Here is a 15,352-nt window from a genome sequence, read left to right on the forward strand (position 1 = left end):
TTTCATCTTTTGAAAATTCTTACCCAATTTCGCTTGGAAATTCGTCAATTCAACAGACGCATTCTGAATATACACAGAAATCCTCAATAACTGCTGTCTTAGTTCGATAACTGTAGATTATATCTTGTTTCTTCTGAAAAGACGATAACTGTCCTTGGGTAGCCAAGTTACAGCAAAATGAAAAAAGGTTCCCTAAAATAGCAATAACTCTCTTAGAACGCGAATGTTCTCGGTATCTATAAGGTTCATTAATTTTCAAAAACCTACTCGCTATATGTGAATGTAAAGCATCTAGACTATGGGCTAAAGAGCATGTCTGAATAGAATACGAAGAATTATCGGCGCAGTGCAATGAATTAAATAAAGAAGACGCAGGCAGGGATTGCGGAAATGTGAAACTTACTTTAAACATGATGGGAATTGCATATTGATATAATATATGGCCATGTAACTCATTAAAAATAATTCACTTGAAATCGACACATCAAAATTGGCAGAAGTCCCAAAGGCAATGGGTAAAGCCAGGATCATCTGTAAAAAATACAGACGAACACACATATAACACCCAAAATAAATAACTAAAATAAAATTAAACTCAGAACAAAACTCAAATAAAATTCAAGTGGTTAACGTATGCAATGCATATATATAGTGTAACTTGATTCATTAAATAATAAAGGAAATAGATGCATTCAAACAAAATAACTCAGCTTAGTACCATTAAATCAAACTGCTATACTCCTCATAAAATATTGAAACTACTTACAAACCATAACGTAGCACTCATAAACACATAATTGTAATAAAAATAACACTAAAATCAATAGTCAAACAGGTATATATTGTAATTAGTAACACAACTAACTATAACTTATATCACAGAATGCACATATTGATTAAATTAGGAAAAAAATATCCGTCATAATCAGGAAATTAATATCAAAATAGAGATAAACTAATGTCAAAAATAGGAAAACTGCAGTCTTAATTCGGTAAAATTCAAACGTCGCAGACCAGGGTAAAATACACAATTAGATAAACATGTAATATATATATATATATATATATATATATATAGATCATGATCTACGCAATTATACTCGAGTGAAATAGTCATAATGAAAATTGCAAAATAAATAAATAACATAAGTACTAGACCAGCTAGCTTAAAAATGTCATAATTAGTATTTCTTTTTTTTAGCTTATGATCTGAATATAAAATAAACTAACGTCAAATCAAAGTATAATAAATATCCAAGTTAAATTTCTCTTTTCCGTTGCAGATAAGTGAACGGAAAACCCCTCGTCCAGGATCTATAAAACCGAAGACTAGTGATCAGTGAGAGTGAGTGCGTGATACAGTGCCGTGCGTGCATGATACAGTGCCGTGCGTGCGTGATACAGTAATATGTGAAACATTAGTGATTTTTTTTACTTTTAATTCATAAATATCACATGTAGGTAAGAGTAGCGGTAAGAGCTCTTCTAACCTTCATATATGCACTACTAACCACTTTTTTAAAAAAAAATCCGCACTGGGAAATAAGCAAACATATTATTTTCATATAATTTCCGGTGCTCTTTATCAAAAATACACAGCACAATACGATCGAAATCTTGCAAATTAGCTTCCAGAACATTTCGAATCGTCGATAAAGCAATCTTCATTGCCTGAAACTTATCAAAATTGAATTTCCTAATCCCCAAATTAGGGAACGCTAGTCTCCAAAGCGCGTTGCAGGCAATTAGTGTAACATAGCCGTAAAATTCTCTTATCATTATCTCTTGGCGCGCAAGTGAATAACACATTTTCCGCTGGTAAATTAAAAGCCGAAGAGATAATAACGAACCTAGCTTTTTACAAACTTCAGCTAACTCCTTCCCAGCCCCTCTGTGAATTGCTCCGTCGACTCCAGACAAGGGACTATGGGTCTCATTTGCTGCATTAACCACGATGTCACACTTCAGATGTGCAATATTACCATAATATACACTCACTTTCTTGTTAATATCCTCACTATAACTATATAATGGCTTCTTGTATGCGAGTTTCTGAAACAAATTCATTAAAGTTGGAAGCTCCAACACATCCACCACTCGCTGAATTTCCACGGGATCACTCAGTGCAGTGGTGAAAGTTAGCTGGTTAAACTCTGCATTATGTTCAGAACAATCTTTGGCAACATTTATCACTTGCATGTCACGTATTTCTTCTTCTTCTTCCTCGCGTGTTATCAGTTCTGGGGTTACATCCGGGTAATACGGTTTAAGTCTAGTGATGGCAATCGACTCAATTTTTTCTCTTCCCTTTGAAGTTTTGTACTTCACAAAATAAGCATTTTCATAATCTTTTCGTACAATAACAGCAGGTCCAAAAAACAATCCTGGCACTACCTCGCCGTCTTGAAGGGTCAAAGATCCATACACGCTGTCCTTCCGTGAACTGTACGGATCAATGGTGTTTATTGTGAGATCTCTCTGAAGTACGAAATCGATTAAAAAGTTTATCCTGAGCCTGTTCTCTAATATCAACAAGAGTAGCTAGACGCTCTCGATTCACACTGTGTATACACGGTTTATTAATGATAGCCTGATGTTCTAAATAAGGATCTACTCCGTGTAAATCCATAGAGTTTAAATGGGCTAAATGACGTGGAATGGTTCACAGTGATATTATGGCAAAAGTGACGGCTGGCACGTGATCCACCCAACTACCATGATTCTTAGGATCCACTTTCCTCTTCAATAGTGCTTCAATATGGAGGACAGAAGTCTCAACAAGACCATTGGTCTGGTGAAAGTAAGGATTAACGAAGTTCATTCTGATATCTAAAAATTACATAGTTCTTGAAACAACGAACTAGTAAACGCCGTAGATCTACCTAAAATCACTTCTTTGAACAGACCAAAGCGTAAAATTACATGATTGTACAAAAGATCTGCCAAAGCAGCGGCTGTCTGTTCACCCAACGTAGCCGTTACTACATAACGAGTATTGTAGTCTATTGAGATTGCTAAATATTAGTGCCGCAGAATATTGGCATCAGAATATCTCCCAGCTACATCCAATACGAAAGAAAGGAGGCACGCAGGGCATAGTATGTAAAACACCTGGAGGCGAACCCGGTACCTTTTTGACACACCTGGCAGCTTTTACATCGCTCAATGACGAACTTTATCATGTATGGAAAATATACTGAATTAAACAACAAATTATATGTTTGTTAATCCTGAATGTGAAGTACCCAAAGAAGAATTATGAGCTGACTGAAACACTTTCTCTCGTAAGGAGGCAGGAATAGCTACGAACAACTGTGTACCAATTGGACGTCTGTCACGTAGAGAAGAGCTAACTCGGCGCTCGAAATATTTACAAATAAGTTCAATGTGAGCAATGTCCTCAAACGCGAACTAGTGACACTGCCAAGAAATGGAAACGTAGCCAGACACAAGTAGACAGAAGATAAGTTGCTCAAAGGTAGGAAAACAAACAAGGGTATTGGCTTTATATCAGGTTAAAGGAATCTGCTATTGCACTTATCTTTTAATAAAACACAAAGGCATACAAAAATGCTTCTAGGAAGCTTAAGACTACATAATTGAACTTTCCGAGGAAAGAAAAAAGTAAAAATAATCCAGCGAAGTAGATATCGTAAATCCAAAAGTTCGTCGATGGAATCGAACCAGGGACCTCCGACTTATAGTATCGTAACCTTATATTTTAAGAGCGTGTGGATCGTCCGAACAGTGCACACTATTCATAAGATATGTGGCCTACAACTTCTGAGCACCCTCCATTGCGAGAGCATCGAGGGAATAAAATCGACTGAAATATGTTTGAAATTGTGGGGAAAATGGGAAAGAGTACCCGCGTTTCAATATGAATGGGGTGGAAATTATTGCAAAATCAACGGCGCAACATGTAATATCAAATCTCATATACTATTTTACGTCCATGATGGATTATGCGCTATCTACCGTGCTGAGGGATGTATCTACCGTTCTGAGGGTTACACGACCCCACAATTTTGTTGGTTTAAGAATAAATTCCGACAGAGATCTCCTGAATAAGGAAGTGTTTGCTTCACGGCGAAAATGTCAAAATTTGAATACCGATGTGGTTCTTAGAACGTGCAAATAGCTACGAATCATTTCTTTTAGATAATCAAATCGAATTTCGGTTTGATATCGTTGATGGATTACACGGACAGTGTGCACGTAAACTAGCAACGGTAAGAGAAAATGCAGATATGAGAATTTTTTGAAGGATCATATGGTTGAAACAGATGTTAGCGATTTCTTCTGCCTCCCAAGAGCCATTGTATAATGGATTATAAAACATGAACAAAGTAAACAGGCTTTATATGATTAGACCCTGCCTACGAAGGAAACATGGCAGAATAAAGCAGATAAATTGTGTAAGGACGCAAAAATGTACGTTGAACGGAAACAGGTATTTGATTTGTAAGATGTAGTTGCTTTTCAAAATCATTTAGTGAAAAAGAATTACCAAATTGTAGTATATGAACTACCAGAAGATTCAAGAACACCTTTAGTACGCTACCCAGGAATAAATGAGGAAAAGAAGATATTTAGTTTGTATCAAAGAGGAGATACTGTGGGCCACTTCCAACCCATTAAGAATATTAATTCATTTATAGGTAAGATGAATTATTGCTTTTCATGCTTGGATGGATTTAGATCAGGTAGGAGTGCTCAACAATGCCTGATGAGATGTTCGCACTGTGACATTCTCGTATTAAAGAAAATAACGCGAACTAGTACATTGCACAAAATGTAATAGGAACTTTGTTGAGGGCACTTGTTTTAATAATCATTTAGGACTGAAAAAGTAAAGAAATCCACATGTATATACGTGTAACTGTGTAACGCATTTGGTGTAGTTTACGAAAAAGAAAATCTTCTCATGTATGCGGCGACTACTATTGTAATCTTTGTAAAGTGCACGTAACTGTTGGCCATCGATGTTTCGTTGAAAAGTGTAAGATTAACGCATTGAACGTTTTTTATACATTATATCTGATATGAAAACAATGCTATTAGCACCAAATGAGAAAGGTGAACGGGACCATGCCATAATTTGTATAAATGTATGTTTTCAAAGCATAAATACTGGAATAGATAGTTCGTGTTTTAAGTGCTGAGATAAAATAACCGGGAAACGTATGTTTTCTTGTACAACCATGGAGACGTTTATTGAGCATGTGCTTATGGAAAGGCCAGAGAACAGATCATTGAGGCACTTGCTCACAATAATTCGCGATATGATGGTCTATTTTGTGTTCTGACTCTTATTGACAAACAAAAATAACTCATGCCCTCATGCACGGGCAAAAGATATATCAAATCAGTATCAGTATCGATTGTTTTCGGGATACATTTCTATATCTTGTTGTAAAATTATCCAAATTACAGAAAACATTAGGATTGAATGTTGAATTGAAAAACTGTGATTTTTCATATCTCTTTATTACAGAGGAACATTAAAATTATATTGGAGAATGGCCTGCATTGCATTACTATGACCCTGATTCCCGTAGTACATCAGACCGGATAGAACTTATGCTATGTAGTGAAGAGCGAGTACGGAGTAGTGATGTTTTTGATTTTAAGAATTGTTGGAGTACTTCCTGAACGATGTGTGTATGTTGACGGAGGCAGTGATTAAATTTACCTCCATAATTGAAGAGAAAACGAATGGTATTTAATGTTTTATTTCCAGCACAACGATCGGCAGTCTGCAGTGTTGACATACCGGTGTCATCATTTGATTGATGACGGATTCCAACTTACTCAACAACAGAGTATTAAAGCAAAAATGGTTGAAGTAAATGGAACACTTAACGAACAGATCTATTGTTACACCGAGTAATGACGGTTGGACGAACGGTTTGGCATACATAAAGTCAATGGTTCTGACGCAAAAACGAACACTATACACCAATTCATGGAATGTCACTGGCACTACTGTAAAATTTGCTATAAAGATAATAGTGATAGCATTTTATGCAAAGAAAATGGTGAGTACAACACTTTTGAAAAGAGATACGAACAAACAGTGCACTGTCGCGACTATCTGAAAAAACTAGGTTATAATTTAATAGAAATCTGAGAATGTGAATGGGATACAATGCTAAAGCGTGATAAACGTATACAGAATATCATCGAACACCGGTGCAAATATTCCCGATATTCTCATTCCAAAATCTTCCTATCAAGAAGGTAGAACAGAAAATTTTAAGTTATATGTATACTGTGCAGAGGACGAATATGTGGTTTACGTAGATGTCGCATCCCTGTATTCAATTGTGATGTGTAAACGGGGATTGTCTCTGAATATTCCTAAAGTACACAATGGCCCCAATTTTCCCAATGTGTGAAACATTCATGGTAAAGTGCAGTGTTCTTCCACCCTCCGTTTTATATTTTCCAATCATCCCTTATGTTAAGGGAGGCAGATTGATTTTTGGATTATGTAAGTCGTGCATGGACGAACAAAATGATGACGAATGTACAAACATAGATCTTGAACGTATCATTATCGGTACGTTCTGTAGCTCAGATCTACACAAAGCATTAGACAATAGATATCAGCTAATTGAAATTCACGAAAAATGGGAATTTGATTTACTAGTCCCCGATAAAGATGTTTGTGAAGAATTATTCGGCTCATACGTCAAGGGCTTTTTACAAATGAAACAAGAAGCTTCAGGATACCTTGCTGAATGCAGTACAAAAGAAAAGCAGGAAAAGTAAGTTAAAGAATATTTCACGCATGAAGGGATACAGTTAAATTATAAAAACAGAATATAGTCCAGGCCTGCACAGTACAGCGAAGCTGTTTTCGAATTCGCTGTACGGGAAATGGGGACATAGAACAGACCTGTCGCAATGCACAATTGTTGTTACGACAGAGCATTTCTTGAAAATTTTAACAGATCCTAAATATGAAAATCAAGCTGTAACACCAGTTGGTGAAAATTATCTAATTATTCAATATAAAGACTGTGAGAGGGAAAGTATGCCATTAACATTTTCAAATGTTGCTTTAGTGGCATTCATAACATCATGGGCACGAATGTGGTTCTATGACCTACTAACAATGTTGGAGAACAGAATTGAAATATATTCCGATACGGACGTATCATGTTTATACAAAGAAAAGATTATCAACTTCCTTTAAAATTCGTAAACGCAGAGGAATAGACGCTGACATACGACTGACGTACCAAAAAGTGTTACTGTTCCACATGGCTATAGATCTCATATTTGATTGTCCATATACTCGCTTATTGCGAATAAAAAGCAGTTTCTATCACATTGTGTCATTTGCAACGAATATGTTACGTTTTCAACATCCCTGCACCATTCTCGCCACAGGTCCGTCACGCGCAGGTAAAACATATTTTATCAATTTATTAATCAAAGAAATAAACATTATGTTTAATGTTTTCTTTAAAGAAATTGTGTGGTTATGTCCCAGTTATACCAAACTTGGACATTGATGCAAAAATACGTTTCTTGGAAGGAATCCACGATATAAATACTTTTGACTTAAGTGAAAATTCTTTACTCATATTAGATGATTAAATGTCAGAAACAAATGATGATATGGTCAAATTATTTACCAAGTACGCTCACCAAAAGAAATAAACCGTAATATTTAATGTTCAAAATTTATTTCCAAAAAAGGCATCTCGAGATATTAGTTTAAATGCATATTATATAGTGCTATTTAAGAATCCACCTGATAAGTTCAATAGAATATTTAGTGAGCCAAATTATGCCTCCTGAAACCAAACAACTCGTGAGTCTTCGAGTAAATTACACGGAAACCGCACACGTATTTATCGATTGATCTTACACAACAAATACATGATGCTTTACGACTGAGAACAAATATATTCCCCGGAGAAATAATGCATGTGTGCACTAGTGTTAGAAACTCGCCACACCGTGTTATATTTAGTTGGCATCAAAATGTAAAACATCATTATAACACCCTCTGCAAGCTTGCGAAATGCAAGGCTTCCGATCGGAAAGTTATTCTTCAAAACGCAGCGGGTGATTTCATTCGTACCATATCACAAGTAGCAAAAATACTATACAATGAAATATCCACATATCATTAATTCAGAAGCAAAGGCTCCGTACACATAAGAAGATCTCTCCTCAAACCATTCTCTTAGAAAGGAAACTAAATTATTACTAGAGAAATGTTGTGCATTACTTCCATTAATTCTCGGGCCTCTCGTTGGTGTTTAGCCTCAACAAGTTTTGTAAGATAACATTATAGGAATTACGTAAAATGATATTAGTTTCAGAAAATGCACTTCATATAATACAATCTAATTTAAAGACGCATGGATCACATCTATCAAGGCTAGATAAAGATATGAGCGAAATCATTCAACTTACTGATTTTAGTGGAGAACAAGAATGGAAATTGTATCAGCAAGTATTACATCAATATTCACACTATAAATCGGGTCCCACGCCGAAAAATACTATTGCCTTATCAATTGTTGACTCAGAAAATGCAAGTAGTCATACAGATAGCGGTATTTTATCTCTTGTACCCGATATATTACAATCAGTACCGAAAACGATTCGAAGGAACACTGATTTATTACTTAAACAACTCATTAGTTCACAGAAAATCTCATGGGATCATACAGATACAGTGGCTATCGATAGAATATCATTCCCGGTTCCAACATTATCGATTTAGTGAATGATGTTCGTAGACGGAAATATTCAACACAACCAGTAGGATTACAGTCGTTTTAAACGTTTATGGATGATATTAATGATCCTCGGGAATTTATTAGTTTACGTACACCAGGACGGCCTTCACCTGCTTTTGAAACCCCGAAAGCGACTGCCAGTAAAATTCGAAAACGATATTCTTCTTCCACTGCAGTATCTCCCGCAATGGCAGCCAACGTATTTCGGTATAGAAAAGATTATAAAATATAAAACAAAATACAAAATTACCAAAGGTATATTACAAGTATTCAGATCCTGCATTTTTATCCAGTGTTAGTACATTAGAACGTAAAACAAAATTATCCTGAAAGAAAATTAAAGAATGGTTAGCCACACAGGATGCATATACACTACACGCTCCAATAGAAAACATTTTCACGGAAACAATATTATGTTAGTGTTCCTAATGACACATTACAATGCGATTTGGCGGACATGCAAAATATTGCAAAGTATAATGATGGATATCGTTATATTTTATGTGCAGTTGTTATTTCTTTCTGTACTTGTATTGCATTCCTGTGAAAACTAAGAAAGGGCATAAAATGGCTAATGCAATAACTTCACTTTTAAACAAACTGCCATCACTGGTTCACCTTGAAACTGGTTTAGAATCCGAATTTTATAATATCCATTTAAAGAAAGTGTTTAACGATTTTGGAATTAACCATTATAATGTTCATTCGGAAAATAAATGTGCGTTAGAACAAAGACTGATTCGTACCAATAAAAGTATTATATATATCGTTATTTTACTGCTGAAAATACGTATCGGTACATTGATGTGTTAAATCAAATTGTACATAATTATAATCATAGTTATCATTCAACTATTAAAATGGCACAGGCAGAAGTAAATGATTCCAATATCAGTGAAGTGTGGTATACTCTGTAAGGAAAGACTGTAAATAAGAAGAAATTAACGTTTAAATTGCAAGCAAGAGATTAAGTTCGCATTACTAAATATAAACATAAACTTGGAAAAGGTTACTTGCCGAATTGGTCTCTAGAAATATTTCTCGTTAATAAGTATATGAAAATAATTCCTGTAACTTATAAATTGAAAGACTAAAATGGTGTTGAAATGGGTTTTCGTAAAATTGTTAGGCTACCCAGAAAGTATGAATCTGTGTATTGGAGTATCTAGTATTCAATCTGTATAATGATTTCGTCATTGAAACACGGATTTTAGGTGACGTTACCCTCCAATGCAAGTAGTACTCTTTTTGATAACACAACATCCTCATTTCGAGTAAAACTTCCACGAGCGATAGATTTAACGGAAGGATAGTGGGTTGTGGGCTTAACACAAACTAATATACCGTGGAGATTTTATAATATCGGTCCGTGTGAACAAATTACAATCGATACATTTTTTGACGGTGAGTATATTGGATATCCTGTTAAAGTAACGGAGGGATATTATGCATCCATTAAAGCCATCTTAAATCTAATTCCCGAGAAGATGCGTATAATAAAATATAATTATTTTAAGAATCAAGTCTATATTCATCATTATTCCGGTCACGTGATCGGTGTATTCTATACATAACAAAAATTTTAAAATATATACTCGGTTTACAACATATACATACAATATATACTCGGTATATAAATGAAAATTCAATTTTTTATAATTCAGTGGTGTATATATAAGATCAAAATAGGGAACAATTCCTGACACCTCAGGGAAAATATCCCTGTAACCTAGATTATAATATTACAACCGAAGATAATATATGTGTGGATATTGTAAAACAACAAGAAATTGGACCTTTTTCGTAAAATTAGTATATTTTACGAGCGGTATGGACGTAACCAAAATATTTTATTTCATAACCCGCAGTACGTGAAAGTCGAAAAGAAATATTTTGATCGGATAGAAGTAAACTTAAAATATGAACACAGAATAAATTTACCATTTCGTATTGAAACTTCGAACGTCACATTAACGAAAATGATTTCTGAAAGCATAGAAGACAGCTTCCACATTACACTGGTTTCAAATGCAAGTACAGACGTTTATCCTAAAAATAGTCCAACAAATTTCATTAATAATTTGAAAAATACTCCAGGATTAACAAATACGAATTCATGTGCTGGATTAAGTGAAATACATACTCCTTTAACGTGTGGCAATGTCACCGAATAAGAAAATGTTGTTTGGTACAAATTATAAGGTCATGAAATTATGAAAAGTGAAATTATTCCTGGATATTATGCAAACATTGAACACATACTGGAAGAATTAAATAACGTTTCAGAATTTATACGATTTCGATACGATGCGATTTATATAAATGTTGAATTCATAACACTTTCACCTACTTTGGCTATGCAACTAGAATTTCATGAAAAAAATGATCTCGTTATTCAAAAGCAGGGAGTTAAACAACCATACTTAGAAATTGAATATCCTTTTTAAGTTTTTGTGTATACTGATCTTACTGAATATCAATTGATGGGAGATACGCAAACTCCCTTACAAGTGTTGGCAATATGAATTATGGGGAAATTCAAACGTTACGATATCAAGATATTCACTATATACCACCTTCCAAATTTTGCTGTAACAGTGTTGAAATACTAATAAAGGACCACGCAGGACAAAATTTATCATTTCGTTCCGGACGTTCTCCTGGAAAATGAAAAAGCAACATAAGTATTATCAGCGGGGACATGGGCTCCCCTTCTTTTCAGGCCCAGGTTATCAATTGAGTCATGGGATTCGTAGTTTGTTTAAAGGTTTATTTCGTTTTGCATTACCTTTCATAAAGCAAGGTGCCAAAGCCGTAGTTCGTCAGGCGTTACAAACAGGAATACAAGTTGCAGGTGATGTACTGCAAGACCGTCTATTTAAAGAATCTGTTCGTGCTCGCGTAGAAGAAGCTGGAGAAACTTTAAAAACAAAGGCTGCGAATAAACGTAGTCAGTTGTTAACCGGTAGTATTAAGAGGTGTTAACGAAAACGTAAGGCTCCTGCTATTGTACAATTCGGTCCTCCGGTCAAACGTAATCGAAAATATTCCGGTGATATATTTAGTTAATCATGGCTTTGATCATTGGAAGTAGTTCTGAATGTTGTACAAGTGAACTTGATTTGTTTACTATTCCAATGACTCAAACTGCTATTGAGTCATCTTCCACTGTTTAATATCGTCCTGTTTCTACTCTATCGTCAAAAGGACCAATTGAATTCGTTGTACCTGGTGAAACTGGTGATTTTATTTACACTGCATACTTGTATCCCTACGTAAAATGTAAAATTATAGAAACCGATAATCCAGATTTATTTGAGACAGATATTGTTGCACCTGTAAATAATTTTCTTCATTCGTTATCTAGTCAAGTTGATGTTTTATTAAACGATAATTTAGTTAGTTCATTCTCTGTTTCATATCGGTACCGTGCTTATATCGGAGCTTTATTATATTATGGTACCATTGTCCCTCGATTCCATTTAACTGAGGGATTATGGTATAAAGATACTGGAAACCAATTTAATGTATTAGGCAATTCAAATACTGGATTTAGAAATTGTGCCCAGTTTGTTAGAAATACTGCATCATTGGATATGTATGGCCGTATCCATGCTGATATTGCCGGTGTGGGATATATGCTTCCTAACAAAGTAAGCTTATGTGTAAAATTACTTCGTATAAAAGATACATTTTGTTTAATGTCTGCTGAAGATACAACATATAAAGTCAAATTTGAAGACGTAACACTGAGGCGTCTAGATATTGCTGCCGACTTAGCTATGCAAACCAATGCTGGCATGAAACACATTCCGGCTAACATACCTCTTATCCATGTTCAAACTAATACCTATAGCATTCCCGCAGAAGTAAGTTTATATAACCTCCATAATTTATTTTTTGGTAAAGTACCAAAAGTGTCATTATAGGCATTGTATCAAACGCTGCATTTAACGGTCAACCACATGTAAGCCCTTTTGAATTTCAACATTTTAAAGTTAACAAGCTGCAATTACAAGTTGGTTCAAAATCACCACCGTCACCCCTTACTCCTAATTTTGGAAATGGATTATATGTTCAAACACATTCCACTCTGTTTTCTGGTACTGATAAATATTATGAAGATCATTCACATACAATTTCCCGTGAGGAATTTCGACATGGATACACTTTGTACCCGTTCATTCTATCTCCAAAAGGAACATTAGATGATTCTACGTAGGATGTCATACGTGATTCCCGCGTCAATTTAAAATTATTATTTTCTCAACTTCTACAAAGTTCCATTACATGTATTGCGTGCGCTCAATTTGATTCTCTCATTCAAATCGATAAAGACATGGATGTATATACTAATCACACAATGTAAAATATCGTCATTTGAGTAGCATGAGGTTATTGTTTACTTCTCTGCGTTCAACGATAGTGATGTTCATATTATTATTAAGGAACTTGAAATTGTAAATCCTGATATCCGCTTTGTTCATAGCTGGATTTTTAAACCACCATATCCACTACATGAATTACGTGTGCCGCTCATACTTTCGAATAAACATCTAGTACAACATGATTATGGTATTGACTGGTACGATAACGAAGTAGATTACTCATTCTTACCTACTCTATTGCAAAAATATTGCGCTAATACCTATACTTTGCATACTTACGGTAAGACACGTCAGGACTATCTCCAGCAACTATTAGAACGGACTGTTTTGAATTTTGAATATTTACAGTGCCAAAAAGCATCTTCCTTTGGATTTCATGTATACTCTTGTGCTCATTTAAAACACAGATTTGGCCAATTTAAGTGTTGTGTGCGTGAAGCTTTATTATATGCCGAATCCTTAAAAGTCTATGGTTATGTTTTTTACGTAAATCCAAATAGTGCAACGCATCTTCCACCAAAAATAAAACAAGAGAAAGGAACTAAGGACGAAATATACTAATAAACATGTATAGTCATCAACTATTACAAGTGTTGATAAAGGACTGTATGTGTGGTGCAAATGTGACTGGAATTTATCCCATTGGTCGTTTACCTATACTTCTTCAACACCCAGTAGGGCTGGTTATTAATTTGGACAAGTCTAATTTACCTGGTAGCCATTGTGTAGCGATCTATATTGATAACAATAAACATGGGTACTATTTTGATTCTCTGGCACATGGTGTGCCTAAACTAATTAAGCAGTTCCCACAAAGGAATTGTAAACGCTATTTTATAAATATTGTACAAGTTCAAGATAATCATTCTATCATATGTGGATATTTTGTATTATATTTTCTGTATTACGTGATACGTGGTGTTTCATTTAAAAAACTTATTGCAATGTTTAATCATAAAAAAATTAAAAAATAATGATAAGCTTGTCAAAAACATGTAGAAACATAATGAAAAAGAAAAAAGGAGATGTTTGTACATTTTTATTCATAAGTAAATATCATTTTTTTAAAATTTTTTGTATTTTTATTTCTCCATAAGATATCTGTTGCTTCCAATAATTTTAAGGTTACAGTGAAAATGTTAAACTTGCTATGTCATTAGTAAAGATTGTGGATTGCTCATTTTTCCACCAATAATTCAGTTGCTGTGCATTTCGATATGCACATACAGATTTTGATTCTACTTGCTTATGAAATGAGCAAATTCAATTAAAAACGGTACCTGGTAATTCTGCTAATGGTGGTCAACCTTTCTTTCCAAATCCACAACGTTTGCTAACGCAAAGATTTTCTTTATCCACATGGATTTTTCCCCACCTTTACAAAGAAAAGTTGCATGTGATACACAAAAATCATACATAATATTCCGAATATGTGATATGAGGTACCAAGTCTTACTAGACCACGACAAGCCATGCAAGTGGTTTGTAAGCTAATCGATTTGTTTTCGGCAACCTATTGGAAAATCGTTAAATTCAGATCGTACTTTTACTAAATAATGGAAATATAATGTATCATCAGAAGCAGTAAAGCAAAATTCACGTATTGCAAATTCATTCGCAGAAATCTTAAATCCCTGTATGTCTACAATATACATTTTATGACAAACTGAAATTTCACACAAACGTTCCATGACAACTGGAATAAGTTGTGCAATAAATTCACAATTTTTTAAGCATTCACCAGTTTTTAACATCAAGTTTGTGATTGAAATTTCACGATGCCGTTCATGAAAGATTTCAAAGTGTTCTACTAAAGCCTTATCCTTTAACAAGTGTTTTTCAAGAAAAGTTCCGTGATTGTGCTCCATAGATGTTTGTACATTTATTCCATATGACCGTAAGTATAGAGTTATAATTTCTAACAAAACTTTCACTAATGTTTTGTCCACAATTCTCACTATCACAATACATTATTAATAATAGTAATAATTAAAGGAAATAAAACAATTAAAATTGAAATCAGTACAGAATTCACCTTATGTCCACGTATTTCCCATAATCTTTCTCTAGTAAAATTTTAACTAGGCTAGGCCTACGTTCAAAGTCCCACACAAGATCTCGAAAACGTTCAATGAAGTTCCATATTATCGCAAAATGCTGTCCATGCTTTTTTTCTATAAATTGATAATTCTTCAT

The sequence above is a fragment of the Thermobia domestica genome, chromosome 4 (genome assembly GCF_964235325.1).
Source record: "Thermobia domestica chromosome 4, izTheDome1.hap1.1, whole genome shotgun sequence".
Taxonomy (NCBI): domain Eukaryota; kingdom Metazoa; phylum Arthropoda; class Insecta; order Zygentoma; family Lepismatidae; genus Thermobia; species Thermobia domestica.